Here is an 18,478-nt window from a genome sequence, read left to right as displayed (position 1 = left end):
ATAAATACTTTTTAGTCAAAAATGATATACGGGAAAAATTTATTCAAAAAATCTATTATTGATCTAAATATTATTATATACGAAAATTTAATATTGATCCAAATAATTTTGTAAATGATACCTAAATAAAAATAATATTTGTATATGGAAAAAATCTATTATTTACGAAAATGATATTTATGATCCAAATATTTTTTATTCAAAAATGATATACGGAAAAAAAATCTACTATTGATGTAAATATTTTTATATACGAAATTTATAATTGATCCAAATATTTTTGTAAATGATACCTAAACAAAAATAAAGTCTATATACGGCAAAAACATCTATTATTGATCTAAATATTTTTATATGCGAAAAATGTTATTTATGATCTAAATGTTTTTTATTCAAAAATAGAAAAGGCCAAAAAATCAATTTTGATTTAAATATTTCTATATACGAAAATTTGATAATGATACAAATATTTTTGTAAATGACACCTAAACAAAAATAGTATTTGTTTATGGAAAAAATCCATTATTTACGGAAAATGGTATTTATGATTCAAATATTTTTATTCAAAAATGGTATACCGGAAAATAATCTACTATTGATCTAAATATTTTTATATATGAAATTTACTATTGATCCAAATATTTTTTTAAATGATACCTAAACAAAAATGAGATTTGTATACGGGAAAAAAAAATTATTATTGATATAAATATTTTTATATATGATAAATGGTATTTATGATCAAATATTTTTGATCAAAAATTGGTATACGGGAAAAAATCTATTATTGATCTAAATATTTTTTATACAAAAATTTAATATTGATCCAAATATTTTTGTAAATGATACCTAAATAAAATTAATATTTGTATTATTATTTACGAAAAATGTGATTTATGATCCAAATATTTTTTATTCAAAAATGGTATACCGGAAAAAATCTACTATTGATGTAAATATTTTTATATATGAAAATTACAATTGATCCAAGTATTTTTGTAAATAATACCTAAACAAAAATGAAGTCGGTATACGGAAAAAATTTATTATTGATTTAAATATTTTTATATACGAGAAATGATATTTATGATCAAACATTTTTGATCCAAAAATGGTATACGGAAAAAATCTATTACTGATCTAAATAATTTAATATACAAAAATCTAATATTGATCCAAATATTTTTGTAAATGATACCTAAATAAAAATAATACTTACATCCGGAAAAAAAATATATTATTTTCGAAAAATAGTATTTAGGACCCAAATATTTTTTATTCAAAAATGATATACGGAAAAAAAATCTATTATTGATTTAAATATTTTTATATAGGATATTTACTATTTATCCAAATATTTTTGTAAATGATACCTATACAAAAATGAAGTCTGTATATGAAAAAAAAAATTATTATTGATTTAAATATTTTATATACGAAAAATAGTATTTATGATTACATATTTTTAATCCAAAAATGATATGCGGGAAAAAATCTTTTATTAATCTAAATATTTTTATATTCGAAATAATCAAATTTTTTCTTTTTTAATATTTTTATTTAAAATAAATTATATATATAAATTCGCGTAACCGAATCGAACACGTGCGCACGAATTTGTTATTAATTAGACTAAAAAATTTGTCCGCGTCTCAGGAAGCCAATTTAGGCACTCCCCCATTTTTCTCCACTTCTCTCGTACATGATCTTAAGCACTCCTACTACGAATTTGACTTTATAAATTGATATTTTCAATCAAGAAAAAGGCATCCAAACTTGTTATTATTTTGAGCCATAAAAAGTATTTATTTTGTAAAAGCACTTAATTTCTCACTTCGGAAAGTTAGTGTAAATTTAGAGTTAAGTTTGGAGCAAACTAGTGTCTTTTTATTATTGTACTGTACTAATCTTGCGGCATAATTTTCAGAGTTTATTTTCCAGCAACTTATCTCAACCATTTGTACCGGATAAAGTCTCTCTGCTCGAAGGAGTTTCTTATTATTAATCAGTTTTATTTTCAAGCTCTATATTCCTTTATCTCTTTATTGATTTGCTTTCACTTTATGCTTACTGTACGTGCATGTTAATCTTTAAAATTATTATTAATATGAACATGAACATGAAACCCACTTTCAGTATGTTTAAATGTGAGGACGATTCTATCCACGATACTCTAACTAGTCATAATTTAAAATTTATAACAAAAATTATTTTTATGTTTAATAAATTAAAGTTTTAAAATAATAACAAAAATTATTTTTATGTTTGATAAATTAAAGTTTTAAAATAATTCTTGTTATGAATTTTAGATTACAATTCGTTAGAGTACCGTCGATATGACGGTCCTCACATTCTATACTCGACATATTTAAGCTAGCGTATTGAAATAATAAGAGAATTTCTTTATCCACCTCCCTATGGGGGTCACCCCCAGCGAAAACCCCATTTTACCCTGCTTCGGAAATGCATTTCCGAAATATTTTTTTTTCTAAATTTTTTCAGACTTCGGAAGTGCATTTCCGAAAAAATTCCAAAAATTGAGATTTTGACTAATTCGGAGATGCATCTCCGAAACAACAAAAAAAAATCTTAAAAAAATCCCAAAAATTAATTTTAGGATATTAATTAATTCACATATATATAATTTATGAGTAATGAATAATAATAATTATATATTTTGATATAATTTATGAGTTATGAATAATAGTTATTATATATTTCTGTCCTGATTCATATTTTAAAATTTAAAATAATTTTAATTAAAAAAATTAAAATAATTTCACTTACAAAATAGGTTATAATTTTTTATTTATATATTTATAATAATTGTTATATATTTATAAAAAAAAATGAGTTTTTAATTTATATATTTATATAATAATTATTATATATTTATAAAAATTATTATATATTTATATAATAATTATAAAAATTAAAAAAATGAGTGTTTTAATTTATAATTATTATTATATAGTTATATATTTATATAATAATTATTATATATTTATATATTATATATTTATATATTTCACTTACAAAATTAATAATTATGATTATATATTTATATATTTCTATTATGATTCATAATTAAAAATGAGTTATAATTTTTTATTTAGTTTTAAAAAATTTAAAAAAAATTTGTCTTAATTTTATTTAATGAATAAATTTTATATTTAATTTTATATAATTCAAAATTTACTTATGAAATTAAGATGTTTTTGATTTATATAAGTTAGTAAAATAATTTTTAACTTTAAAATTGTTTAGGAAATTTTGATTCACCTCAATTTTATTGATTCACCTTCATTTTATTGATTCACTTTCATTTTATACCTATTAATTTGTATTGATTCACCTTGATTTTAATTTTTTAATAATTATTGAATTCTTTCGGAAGTGTATATCCGAAACATTCCAAGACCAATTTGATGTTGGAATATTTCGGATATGCATCTCCGAAAACACCCCCTCCCAAAAGGAGTGTTTTCGGAAATACATCTCCGAAAACTCAAAAAAGGGGGTGTTTTCGGAAATGCATCTCCGAAAACACCTTTTTTTCGTGTTTTCGGAAGTGCATTTCCGAAAACACCTTTTTTTTCAATAAAAGTACGTTTTCGGAAATATATTTCTAAAACAAGGGGTATTTTGGTAAATTTGCCAGAGGTGACTAAGAAGGTTAGAAGGTGGGTAAAAAAATTCTCAATAATAAAGCATACAAGATTTATTCATGTTCATAAATGTTAAATCATGCACATACAGTAAATTGATAAAAGTAAAAAAGGAAAATGGAACCTGAATATAATAAATTATGAATATAATATTAAACTGCTCCAACCAGAAACTTTAATATGGTATAGGAAAACTTCACAAAAATGAAGAAAATAAAATGCCGACAAAATTGAATCAGCTACAGTAATAAAAGAGATCGGTTTGCTCCAAACTTAATTCAAAATTTTGCACTAATTCTCTTATACGAGAAATTAAGCGCTTTTACAATAAGTGAGTTTCCTGGCTCTGAAAATAATAGCAAGCTTCGATACACAAAACAAATTTCTAAGGGCCTTTTATAGCTAAAAATCATGTAGGAGGCTCTGAAAGTCATGTTAGAAGTGGAGAAAACTGCTTTAAAAATGCATGAGTGGCCTTGATTGGGATTTTTTTCCTGAGTTTGGACGCCATGACGGGCGTCACCTATGCTTACTGCCCACCCGTCATGGCCATGGTGGAAAAAGACCCCCGCTTGGAACCCACAACGAGCGTCACCTCTGATGATTGCCCACCCGTCGTGGTGTCTGAACATGCACATGATCATCAAGCGCCATGACGAGCATCAGCCACGTCAGACTATCCACGCGTCATGGTTGTTGAACTTCTTCCCCCCCCCCCCCCCTTCACATGTTTTTGGCTTGTTTTCAATCGTTCCTTCGTGCAACGGCCCCTAAGTGATAAATACCTCGAACAAAACACAAAATACCATCATAAAATCATAAAATCTATAAAACTGACACTAAACATGTGCTAATTGACTCAAAAAGTATAACATATTTTTAAGTTATCAAACTCCCCTACACTTGAACACTTGCTTGTCCTCATGCAAGCTATTCAGCATGATAAAACAGAGAAAATGCGACAATTGATGTAAAAAGGATTTAGGGAACCTAGATAGATGATTACTCATACACGGTATACAAAAATCAGATCAGCTAATGGTTGATTCAATAGGTACTAACAGCACACCAAGGATATTGTAAAGACACAATCCTGTTTCTTGCGGTCACAAACCTCCCCCCTATATAAATCAATCTGGATCATGTCGTTGTGTCAATAATCTAACTCTCATATTTATTTCCATCCTCTTTTGTTTGGGACAATCACATTAAGGCCCTTTATCTTTCACACACATGGTAGGCAAGCCGATTAGCGATTATGATCGACATCTTATTAAATTCTCATATTCTTGGCTCAAAGATGTATTTTTGAAGGTTCAACCACCGTTGGGATAAATGACCGGATGAGGGTCACCTAACTTAGTAGATGCAATATTCCCATTTTGTTCATTTATTGTGCAACCGATCATTCACTTATATTCATGGACCAACCTACTTTGTGTGTAACTCTAGATGGTGTATGACTAGATATATAAGCTACTCAAAGATTACTAAGAAACATAAACTTAAGGTTATGACACAACGAATATTCAAATTGATTTCCATATTTGGGAGGCTTGAGGTGTCGGGATAATATAGGTTTTGCAAAAAAAAAAAAACCAAGTCTCCTCAACCTTAGCCTCACCTATTTTGGAACATATATACTTTCAGAACTAGCCATGGATCCTAACCTTTTCAAAGTTTTTTGTGGGTTCAAGAAATTAGGGGGAAACCAACAAGAAGAAACCCATGCATAAAAGACTCGACAACACATGCATATTACTCGATACACTACACTAACAACAAAAATTAGAAATTAAATTACTAGTAAAACAGAGAAAGGAAAATAAACAAAACTAAACCGATAATAAAAAATGAATTACTGAAAGCGATAAAACTCCTACGCTACATTTAAATCCTACATTGTCCCTAATGTAAGGATAGAAGAGCAAGAAATGAGGGACAAAACCTGGTAAGAGTCATCATCGCCTCCCACGCCTACCACGATGAACTGTAATGCCCTGCCCCTGTAAATACGACAACATGTCCTGATGCATACTATGCAGCTGATGTGTCATCTGAAACATCATCTGGTCATGCTTAGCCTTTCTTTCCTGCATGGAAAATAATATTTGATCGTGTTCTGACTCATGGTCGTTGTGTGACTGCGACTTAGTATGTTAGTCGGAAACCTCATGTCGTAGTACGTTGAGCTCTAGTCAACGCTACTACAATGGTGATTCTTACAACCTGCAAAACAAAAGGAAGAAGCATAAGGCATATATGGGGAAGGAACTGGGGATGGTAGTGTGCTCTTGGTGACTATGGGGCATGATGCTCAGGTGGTGGAATAGGGGAGACTCACTACTACCAATCCATCTCACCTTCAGTGTCCTCATCTGGCTCAAACTCTGAAAGATCTATATCGCCTAAGTCATATTGACAGCAATTAATATCATCCCTGACATTAATGAGTCCAAGGTTAGGCAATCCTATGGCCTAAATGGTCTTGTTTATAATCATTAGATAAAAGGAACCTTCGCGGGTTTTCCTAATTAGATTTTGTTAGAATAAAATTTGGTTCCACACTCTATCTCTAAGTTTTGATGATAAAAACACATATATTTTATATGTAAAAAAAATTGTTTCTGATGTTTTCTTGAGCGTGCAGATCAGAAGCTCTGTATGATTTAGGACTGTTGTCTAAAGAATCATCAGATATGCAGTCGTCAGAAAGACTACTCAACTTCACTCTTGAAGAAACATCAGTAGTTCTATGGAATGCTGAATGTTAATAAAAAAAGGATCTCTTGTGTACTTCTCATCAAGCTAATGCTTCAGAAGTCTCAAGTATCTCAAGATCAGAAAACAAAGTCTACATCAGATACAAGTTGTTGCTTCAAAGATTAAATGTCAATATATGTTCGTCAGAAGAGTTGTTGCTCGTCACTCTGATGACATAGTCAAGATCAGTTGATAAAGATCAAATATCAGAAATACGTATTAGTTGTTATGACTCTTTTTCAAATATCAAGATGTGTTCCTCAGATACGCTGTTGAACTATTATCTGAAGACATTGTTCTATTCTGAAAGACATTAATACTATTAATCGTATTATTCGTGTTTTATCACTCTCAAATTAGTTATCTTTTCAGATACATATTTGATCTAGGAAGTTCTGTGTTGTACTTTTGAAAGGTTGTTGCTATTATTTTTGAAAGACAGAGTTCTGCTCCTATTGGTTCTGATGTTCTCATGCTATCATAACAAAGTAGTTTCTGAATTACTCATCTGATACATCATCAGAAGAACAAAGAAAAGAAAGTGATATCTTCCAAGCTTACTACTTCAGATTAGAAGTACATCATTTGAAGATAAGATCAAGAAAATTTCTCAAGAAGATTCAGTACAACGATCTTATCATAAACTCGTAATTATCAAGACGTTCGTACTATTTAAAAGTTGTCTTCCATGCCATCATGTCAAAGCTACAGGCTAAGGAAGTAGCATGCTCTACTACCCCACATTTGCACTTATATCCGTTGGAAAGTAACCGTTGGCTTTTAGAAAAAGACTCTTCTATCCTCATAATGTCTCTTTCTCTAAAAACTATAAAAGAAAGAACAAGAACTCAGAAGAGAGAGCTTGTTGGCTACAACAACAAAAGCCAAAGATGTTGCTACTTGTAAATGGCAAAGCCAAAGATGTTGTTCGTCGCAAATGCTAAATCTGCAATGTTACTACAAAATGATAAGAAGTCAAAGCTCAATCAAAGAAAAGCGAAAGTTGTTGCAACATTATGAAAGTTGAAGCTGAAGAGGAAAAAGAAACAAGAGAAAGAAGATTACTACAACATGCAACTCAACAACTATCATAAACATCTGTGTAGAATCTTGTAAAAGTAAGGAGTTGTTGCACATATCTTACTCAGCACTTTTGTGTTGAATTTGTACTTAAACATTTGTGTAATCAACTTTCTAGAAGCAAATATGTGAACACAAACATTAATAAATTTCTATTAATTGTTCCCTGAGTGACTAGTCTTAGTTTGTATACTCAAGAAGACGATGACAGTTTGTCATCGTGGGAAATATTCTTTAGGGGACCAGTTGTGTCAGAGTTCTTAAACTAGTCGTTGATCGTTATATCTCTTAGGGGACCAGTTGGGTCAGAATTCTTAATAGATCAATAACAGAATTGATCAATGTTCTAGTTGTTAGTCACCACCAATTGGCCCGTGCAATTGGAATCATGTCTATGATGAGTGGGTTAAGTCCTTTTCTAAGGCAAAATCACCTTGGCGGATGGATAGGATTAACCTTTTCTAAAGGAACCTGGATCATTGAATGTGTCACCTTTCTCTTTATTGCATTTGCTAATGTTTATCTTAAATGAACATTTTTCTAAAGGGGCAAAGTTTTTGAATACCCAATTCAAACCCCCCTTTATTGTGTTTGTCTCTCCTTCAATTGGTATCAGAGCCCGACTCTATTACTGATTTTTTAATCGAACACATAACTGTGTAGAGAGATCCGGTTTGAGAAAAAAAATTGTTGCAAGGAAAGAAATGATTTTTGTTCTAAACCATTGAATCTTCACTGAAATTGATATATGAATATTATGTGTTTCATGTTAAATAAATTCTCAGGAATCAAGGAATCTTGTTTGCAAAAAGTTAATTCTTTCTGAGTATGGGACGTTTTCAAAAATCAAACTCAGTCTACCGTTGAATTTCTCAGTATTGCTTAGTAGGAACTCTTTTGTGTAAAGAATTGTGAAATGCTCCTTTCCTAAGATCATGCATAAATGGTTTGGAGTCAATCAAAAGGAAAATAGATTTAAGCAATCAAATATATTGGCACTATTCAGTTATATTCAGAAGTCAGAATCAAAGAAGATGTCATCCAAAGAAAGGACTGCAGATTCAGAACTGGAACCAAGATACAAGATTTTTTGATCCTTTCTCTTGAGCTCATTGGCTAAATCAGAAGGATGTTTACCTGAAACCACCATTCTTCAAGAAAAAAATCTTAAGGTACGCAAGTCTACTTTAGATTCTAAGCATGATGATTTTATTAATGAAGCTCTCTTACATTTAAGTATCCATAATATCTATCTCTCATAATTATTGTATGATATTTTGGAAACTGTAGAGTTCACTCCATATAGTAAATGTCTTAGTCCCCGTTCGTTTAACATAATGTTTAATCATCCTTGAATTAAACCTTATTGAGTAACGCTAATTGGGAACGATGATGTTTGACATGCTTAAACTGATTCATGATCCTAGCCTCTTCCTCCCATCATGAGTTTCTGGTGAATCATAATTGAATTAATGACTTCTTATTCAGTCGTTATTTTCATTATGAATCTCTGTGCAGATTTTCGTTTTGAAACAAAATCACTCCATTTCCAACCTTGTTTCTTTCCCTCTATTTATACCACTTGATTCATAATCGTTTCATTCACCCCAGTTCAATTTCTCTTGTTCTCTATCTCCTTTTCAAACTCATCATGGCAGAAAGAACTTTCCAAAGTTATGAACAACTGCTCTTTTTTATAAATGAACAGAGAATTATCTTCATAAAACTGAGAGCCAGAGGTTACATCCTCTTAAGGAAAGTCAGAACTTAATGGAAAAACTACTTTGTCATACCAAATGGAACAATCTTTCTTGACCTAGTGAAAGAATTTTGGATGAATGCATTTGTTCCATTTGAAGGAAATGAAATTCGATCCTCTATGTTTGGACACTCAGTAAGGATCGCCATGACAATAATTGCTTATGCAATTCAATGTCAGGGTGATGGTGCTTCCTTGAATGATTATTTATTCAACGACGAGTTCGGTGAAAATCTCATTCATCGATTTCTGCACTCAATTAAGCATTACTCTCAATCCTCATCTTCAATAATCCTTCAACATACTTTTAAAGTATGGTTTCAGTTTCTCCTATCAAAACTTCATCCAAGGGAAACAGAGACAAAAGAACTCAAATAGGAAGACAAATAGCTTATATTATTTCTCTCATGCGACATTCGCATCAATTTTCCTAAGATTATCTTTGACTATCTCAAAGAAACTATCTTTGCTTCAAGAAACCAGATAACCTTTCTCATCCCATATGACGGGCATGAAGATATGTTGAGCGTCGAAAAATGTGAAATGTTTGATTATGTTAAATATTTTCCATGATGACAACCAGTCACCGTCTTCTTGAGTATACAAACTAAGACTAGTCACTCAAGGAATAATCAATAAAAATTGATGAACAGTTTGTGTTTACAAGAATGCTTCTAAAAAGCATATTACACAAATGCTTAAGTACAAATACAACACAAAAGTGTTGATTAAAATATGAGCAACAACTCCTTGCTTTTTACAAGATTCTACAAAGATTTTTTTAATATTTGTCGAGTTGCATCTTGTAATAATCTTGTCCTTTTTAGCTTCAGCTTCATAACGTTCCAACAACTTACGCTTTGCTTTGATTGAGCTTCAGCTTCTTCAGATTGATGTAGCATTGCAACTTTAGCATTTGCGATGGACAACCTCTTCAGCTTTTGAAATTTGCACTAGCAGCATTTTCTGAAGTATGTTGATTCTGAAGTAGTAAGCTTGGAAGAGATCATTTTCTTTTCTTTTTTTCTTATCATGATGTATCTTATGAGTAGTTCAGAAATTACTTTATTGGGATAGCATAAGAACATCAGAACCATTTAGGAACAGAACTTTGTCTTTCATAAATAATTACAACAACCTTTTTGAAGTACGACGCAGAAATTCCTAGATTAAATATGTATCTGAAGAGATGACTGATTTAAGAGTGAAACAACACGATAAATACCAGCAATAGTGTTAGAGTCCTTTCAGAATATAATAATGTCTTTCGATAATATTGTAACAACATATCTGAGGAATATGTTTAGATATCTGAACAAGAGTCATCAACTAAACTGCATTTTTGATTAATCCTTGTCAGATGATCTTTGATTATGTCTTTAGAGCAGTGAGCAACAGCTATTCTGACGAACATATCTTTGACATCTGATCTTGAAGTGACAGCTTGTATTTGATGTAGACTTTGATTCTCATATGAAGCAACAACTTCTTGTAGACCTTGTTTCTTCTAGAGACACTTGAGACTTCTAAAGCAGCAGCTTGTTGAGAAGTATGCTGGAGATCCTCTTTATGATTGACATTCAGCATTCCATAGAACCACTGATATTCCTATAGAAATGAAAGAGAGTAGTCTTTCTGACGATAACATTTTTTATGATTCTTTAGACAACAGTTCTAAATCATACAGAGCTTTCTGATTTGCACACTCAAGAAAACATTAGAAACAAAATTTTTTACATATAAAATATATGTGTTGTTATTATCAAAACTTAGAGATCAAGTGTAGAAACAAATCTTGTTCTGACATTAAACACATGAGTAAGTCTTATAATATTTTGGATTAGTGGGAGTTTATCGATACCATTTTCATATGCTTAGGTCATTCTTTAATAACATATTACTCTTAATTTAAATATGTTACTCTAAATTCACCATTCTTTATATAAGTTGTGAGTCTTTAACATGTGTGGTTTGTTTTCCTTATCGAAAATAATTTCTGTAGCGTTGAAACTTACTTCTCTTTTAACCAGTTAGTGTTTTGACCATAATTAGCAATCTAATGTTAAAAAAATTAATAATTATTTATTGTCATCCAAGTGGAAGATTTTTAGATTAATTATGGGCTTAAATAGTCAGTTGGTCCCTGTAAGTTAGTGTGTTTTTTATTTTCGTACCTGTATCTTTTTTTTTTCTTGGGAATGATCCCTCAATGTTAAAATCTTTTTGATTTTAGTCCCTAAAATTAAAATTCGCAGGAAAATCAGAAGAAAAGTTTGCATGAAACCTGCAGATTTTCCTGTGGATTTTAGTTTTAGGGACTAAATCCAAAAGAAATTCAATATTTAAGGACTTTATCCAAGAAAAAAAATATACAGGGACGAAAACCAAAAACACGCAAACTTACTGGGACCAAAAGACTATTTGAGTCTTAATTATTTAATTAATCAAATATGGGTTGAAATAATTAATTATTAATTAATTATATTATGGTAAATTGTTATCAAACATTAATTATTGATGAATTGTTTGATTGCGTTTTGTGGCTGAATGGACTATGATAGGTTAGACCATTCAGTTAAGCTCAATGAGAGGTCTCTGCCCTCAACCGTTTAACTATTTAAGCATTGTCCCATTAAACAATTAACATACTATAAAAATTTTAGACTGAAATGATGGTAGTAATCCTCTCATATTACTCTCTCGGACAGAAGTGTCTAAAACCCTAAAAGGCACACCGTTCTGATTACTCTTGATTACTCTATAATATTACAATATGCTATAATTGGTATCTATCATATTTAATTAAATTCATCAATTCTAACATGGAAAATTATAAAGAGAGTTGTTATTCAAGAATTATGTTGAAACCTACCTCTAACATGGTGATATAACAATAGTTTAAGAATAGTAGAATAAGAAAAACCTGCAAGAGATTGCCACCTGCTATGTTCCACCTTGTCGAAACCAATCTTCAACTCACACAGTAACCTAACTTTAACTCACACTGTATAAATTAAGTTTATTTAAATTATTAATTAAATTGGCTTGGGCCTAGTATAATACTTGATTATTTTTTATTTTTTATTAAAATAAAATATAAAGGGTAAAAGTGGAATTCAGTTAAAATAATAAGGATAAAATTAGAAGAAAAAATGATAAGCTATAAGCTATAATGCCATTTGAAATAGCATTTGAAAAATAAGTTATAAGTCAGTAAAATAAGCTATAAACTCGTTATAAAAAGATCATTACTAAACATGTTTTTTATTGTTATATGCGCTTATAAGTTATAAGCTCAAAATTTGGTTACCAAATAGAGCCTAAGATTCACTCAATTAACAATTACATACAAAAAACACAACTCATTACAACAAGAAGATTAACTCAATATTATAATAACCTATTAACATATGCACACGATTTATCAAACAACTAACATAGTACATCATGAAAAATGATAGACTTAAAACACACACAATTCGATTGGACCGACCTGCTCTGATACCACTAATGTGACAGCCTAAATTTCAAAATAATATATTTGATATTTATAGATATTTAAAGTTTTCAAAACTAATAAAATTTACGAGTTTCAAAAAGTTTTTGAGATAAAGGACATCACTTAGTTCACTTACACATTCCAAATGATTAAAAAAAAAATCATTAAATGAAAAAAAATCTACATCGCTATACTTAATATTTATGATCTTTTAACGCAGATAGTAAAAATATTTTTAAAATAATTTTTCCAATTCGATGTAACCTATCAGAGCGGAATTTCTCGCAAACTTGAACTTCAAGACTCATTAAGTTATATTTACTGCGATTTTGCAAACGCATGACCAAGTCATACAAACACGAACACGGAAGGGTGAGCTTCGAAAACATATAGCAGTATAAAATAATTGAGAAAATTATGCAAATTATCAAGTAAATATTATATTGTATCATATAAAAGTTATCACAAACTATCAACATAAAACATCTACATAATTCACAATTTTAAGATATAATTATTTTCATCTTAAAGTAACCTTAATAAAAGCAATCAATATGCATCACGACAATCAAGTTTAATCATAATTCAAATTATGATATGGATTACTCTTAGACTCTAGAGTTTTCCTCTTTCTTTGATACCATTATACTCTACAAAGGATTGTGCTTCTCTCTATTACACTGCACTAGTCCCTTCCCTCGTTGGCCTAGGTTACTCCATAAAAGTACCATCTTTAGCCCGAGTTGGAACAACCATTATTTTATCATTTAAGGTTAATATTGATAATGTTTTTGTGGTCGTTTTAATGTTGGTTTCACTCAAATTGAAGTTACGATGACAAAGAATGGATTAAAACTGTGATGTTCAATAATGGAGAAATACTGTATTTTTGAACGGAAATAAAATGGCTAAAAATCTAAATAATTATAAATTAATAACTAACTTTAAGGTAGAAAACTCGTACTAAAATTTGAGACAAATCGGAGAAAGTATTTTGCACAACTGTTTGACATCGAATCGATTTCGTTCAATTCCAAGATATGAGCACGTTCTCTTTGCTTCCTTTTTCTCTCTTGATATAACGCTACTACTCTAGCGCTTGCATTTTCATAACTCCCCCTTTTTCTTTTGTTTTGTTAATAATTTGGTTAAGCTCGTTATTCTCACTTACCTCATTTTTAATGTATTTATTTAAAAATATAGTTAATCATAAATATACATTTATTTTGTTTATATCTAAAATATTATTATTTAAAATACTCCACTAAAACATCCATCACTTAAAATTTTTTACCATGATAAGTAAATTTAATATAAACATTTACCATATTCTTTAAATCGTATATATATATATATATATATATATATATATATATATATATATATATATATATATATATATATATATATATATATAGATATATATATAATTTGTCTTATTATATGATTGTTTATATAGTAAATAATTTAAACAATTGATGGTTTAGGTGTTATTATAACATAATATGCATACATCTATTTTTAATTCAATCTACGTGAAAATATCATGATAAACAAAGGCGCACATGTACACCTAAAATCATCTAAAAATTGTGGTTATTAATTTATATGATGAATATACATATAGAAATATCACAAATGATAATTTGTAAAAATTAAGGTGTTGCAGCAGGTAGTCATTCATCGGGATCTTAGGGTACTTTTTTAATCTTTCCTTTTTTAAGAGGTAGGGTAAAGTATAGATGTGATGATAATCTTATTGTTTGACATGGTCTATTTAAAAATCTCAAAATGATGTTATCTTTAATGGAGTCATAAAAATAGCGAAAGAAGTGAAGAGTAATAGTGTATTTTTGGCTTGGAAATGGTTTTTAGGTAGCAGATCGAGTGTTTTCCCTGATTCTGAGTGTGGTGGTGGATCTTTAATACCACTTTTGTTGAGATCTAATCTATTAATAGTGGATCTGGTTGATTTGAGCTCTAGCCTGATAGTAGTGAGTTAGTTCTCTAGTAGTTGTGGTTTTGCTTCTAGTTCTCCCATTCCTTTTGAGGCGCCATGCATTTAACATGTTTCTTATTTTTATCTTGTTTATGGACACTTCTTGTCCTTTTTTAATATTTTGTTGCATCTTGATTTTGTTTATTTAATATATATTATTTTCCATTAAAAAAATGTTGAGGAGTCTAGGGAGTGACATTCTTCTAAGAATCTATAAGAAATTTTGATATTAGATGTATGAATTAATTATTGTATAAATATAAAATTTAATACATTAGATACTTAGAAAATAAAATATGCACTCTTAGTGTAAAATAGATTTATAATGAAAACCAATCAATGATATGTATTGTGCCAAATAACAAATACATTTTAAAATTTATAGATTATTATCTACAAATAATAAGAAGTTGGATAAAGTTATTTTATTGAAATATTAAAAGCTTGAGTGGTCCTCAAAGACAAGGTGTGTATGAGATTACTCTTAATAATTTGATGGTTCCTAATATTAAACAATGGGATGTTCATGTGATAAGGAATTTCTTGATCATGTAGCTTCTGAGGACATCGTTTAGGTCCCGTTGGTGGATGAAGTTGGAGAGGATAGGTGGATTTGGAAGGAAGAAAAAAATAGTAACTATAGTGTACATTCCGGTTATAGACTATGGAGAAGCATATAAGAGAATCATATAGATAGAAGTGTGGAAGGGGATTGGGGAAGCCTTTTGAATACTAAAGCACCAGCTAGAGTCAAACATCTTTTGTAAAGAATATATAGGGATTATTTACCAACTCGTTATAGGCCCCGTCAACATCATGTCCAATGCCCGTCAGAATGTCAGCTTTGTGAGAATGTGGTCAAAGATAATTGACATGTTTTCTTTGGGTGTGTTGTTACTTTTTAGTGCTTGAGGGGAGCAGGTTTGTCCGCTACCATTGAACCTCGTTTACACTCTTTAAATGATGCTTAAGTTATTATTCTTGAAATTTGTAGCAATGAGGATAGTATGACTACTGGGAGATTTGCAGTTGTGTTACATGTGATATGGAAGAATAGAAATAATATTATTTGGAATAATGAGCGAGAGGATGCATCTAAACTTGGAATGCAAGCGTTTTATAATTGGAGGATTGGTTTACAGCTCAAAAGTGGAAGCAAAAAGAGAATGTCAATCAATCTCGTACTTACGTATTAGAATCTGCCAGAAGCAGGGTGGCTGAAGTGTAATGTAGATGCGGGTTTCAACGATAACCTCGGTACTTAACCAATAGGGGTTGGTGTGTGAGAGATAACTTTGGTAGATTTATTTTTGCAGGTGTGGATTGGGACATGGGTCTGCTTTCCATTGTAGAAGCAAAAGCTTTGGTTCTTAAAGAGACAATTCAAGGAGTTATAGCTAAACACTTGGAAAATGTAATTTTTGAAAGTGACTCTCACAGGGTGATTCAAGCGATTAATTTCAATCATTGTGGGAGCTCTGAAATTAGTCTAATTATCTTGTCTATCCAGAGATTGTTACAATTTTATCCCAAATTTAAGGTTAAGTTTGTTAAGCGCCAAGCGAATATGGTTGCCCATAGGGGTAGACATCGGTTCGGGCCGGTTCGGGTTCGGGTCCAAACTACCAAACCGGTCTAACCCTCGGGTGAAGATTACAGGCCCAACTTCCAATCGGTTTAGATCTTGGTTTTTTCGGGTTCGGATTGAGTCGGTTCAGTTATGGAAATCGGTTTTTTTCGGATATTTAATTTATTGGTCCAGCTTAAAAATCAAGCCCAAGGTAAAAAAAATAGCAGAATTTCAATTTTTTATTTTTTTTTATTGGGTCGTTTTGGGATAAAGCCCAAATGAACATCAACCTTCCTCTTAATTCTTTTTTTAATTTATTATAGGATATAATTATTCGGGTCATAAAATAATTTAAGGACATTAAATTTAGCTTTTTTTAATATAAATTTTAATCAAGTAATTGGTTTATTTTATTATTTTTAAAAACACTGAATTATTTGGACCCATTTAATCATTTAACATGGAGTTATTTTATAATTTGATAAAACAACCAATAATTTGATAAATACAACCAATAAAGTCCAAATATATTATGCTGCATTCAAAGAACTTGTCCCAATTATCATCTCAGTCACAATTATCATCTCTTCTTCATCTTTGTTATATTTAACTCCTCAAATATGTGTTACTGGTCATAAAACAACCCCTCTGAAAATCCAGCAATTCACAAACACAAGTGTATCAATATCTCTATTAGAAGATAATCCAAAAATTCACAAACACAAGTGTATCAATATCTCTGTTAGAAGAAAGTTTCCTCACTCATAGAAGAAAAATTAAGTTTTCTCCAATATTTCCACAAAAACTGCAGCAACAAAAAAAAATTAATACCATGATAAATTATACTTTAATAAAACAAAACCTTATGAGAATACTAACAGGTAGTTCAGTGACAGTTCAGTGACATTATGTAATCTATGTAATTTTCTTACAGCTTCAGATCTTTCAAGCGGCAATAAGAGTATGCATCTTAGAAAATAACTATAAGAGAAAACTCCACCATAAGAAAACTAGCCAAAATGCATCATGACAACATAACAAAAAACAAACCCTTTTTCTTATGGATCTTCTCATCTTTGCCTTTATTTTTGCTTAGTTTTGAAGTTCATGTTTTTTTTTTCTGATATGAAGACTCTTCTGGGAATTTTGGAAAGAAAAGATGAGAATTTCTTAAAGGGGTCATCTACTGCAGTTTATCAAAATTATTTCCTATAACAAGAGTATACTATAAGTAACATAGAGAAGATAATCTACAACAGAAATAATGATAACTATACTTTCTGTCATCATCAAATTCTTGCTCTATACATGGATTCTGCCCTTTCTTCATATGCTATTAAAAATACAACATAAGCTGCAACAAAGAAAAAATATTATGATCAATACATGTAAAGACAATCAGCATAATCAAACATAGTTTTCAAACAAATAATCCATGCTTCAAATCTATTTCAAATACCTTTCAGATCTGCTTCAAATACACTTCAGATCTACTTCAGATTTACTTCAAATACCCTTCAGATCTACTTCAGATCTACTTCAAATGCCCTTTAGATCTATTTAAGACACATGTTACAAAAAAAAACAAATCAAACCATAACAAAATATATCGAGATTAAGAAATTACATGAAAACATGCCTTTTGGATAAACTTCATGCGTACGTTCATGCCCTAGAAGTTGGCCATACCTGCAAAAAGGAAAAACACATACACAAAACTACTTAAATTTAGGAACCCAGTAGACTTTAAACACTTACACTAATCATAACTCCAAACAAACACTAACCTTAAATAATAAAAGAGTAGAAATCACCAAGAAAAAGCTCTTACCTTTTGAATATTGAGATAACAGTAGAAATAGTTGGTGAAATGGAGATATATTGGCGTGAAGATGAAACATTAAGGCTATGTTTGGGAGTTTGGAGGGGAGGGGAGGGGAAGGCTTCCAAAAACAAAATTTTAAAAAAATGTAGGAAAATATTTGACATTTTGTGAAAAAATGAATTTGTTTAGAATGATAAAAGAGTTATTATTATTACAAAATTTTTAATTTTCAAAATAGTATAACAACCTAAAAGATATTTGGAAAATTTATGTATGCCCTTCAAAACCCTCCAAAACCCTCCTTCAATACAATTT

At 29.9% G+C, this 18,478-nt stretch overlaps 1 long non-coding RNA gene across 2 annotated transcripts; it reads right to left on the bottom strand.

Moving 5' to 3' along the window:
- Positions 1–16,081: 16,081 nt before the first annotated feature.
- On the bottom strand, positions 16,082–18,243 carry LOC131655326 (uncharacterized). 2 transcript variants are annotated; one of them, XR_009299728.1, is made up of 4 exons: positions 18,170–18,243; positions 17,798–18,027; positions 17,218–17,692; positions 16,082–17,143 (listed from the first exon to the last, which is right to left on the bottom strand). It is a non-coding gene; the product is annotated as an uncharacterized LOC131655326 (long non-coding RNA). The 2 variants fall into 2 exon arrangements; XR_009299729.1 differs by lacking the exon at positions 16,082–17,143 and having other exon boundaries at positions 17,240–17,692; positions 17,798–17,894.
- Positions 18,244–18,478: the final 235 nt, after the last annotated feature.

The sequence above is a fragment of the Vicia villosa genome, linkage group LG3 (assembly GCF_029867415.1).
Source record: "Vicia villosa cultivar HV-30 ecotype Madison, WI linkage group LG3, Vvil1.0, whole genome shotgun sequence".
NCBI classification, from domain to species: domain Eukaryota; kingdom Viridiplantae; phylum Streptophyta; class Magnoliopsida; order Fabales; family Fabaceae; genus Vicia; species Vicia villosa.
This window is presented reverse-complemented; position numbering and strand designations above follow the sequence as displayed.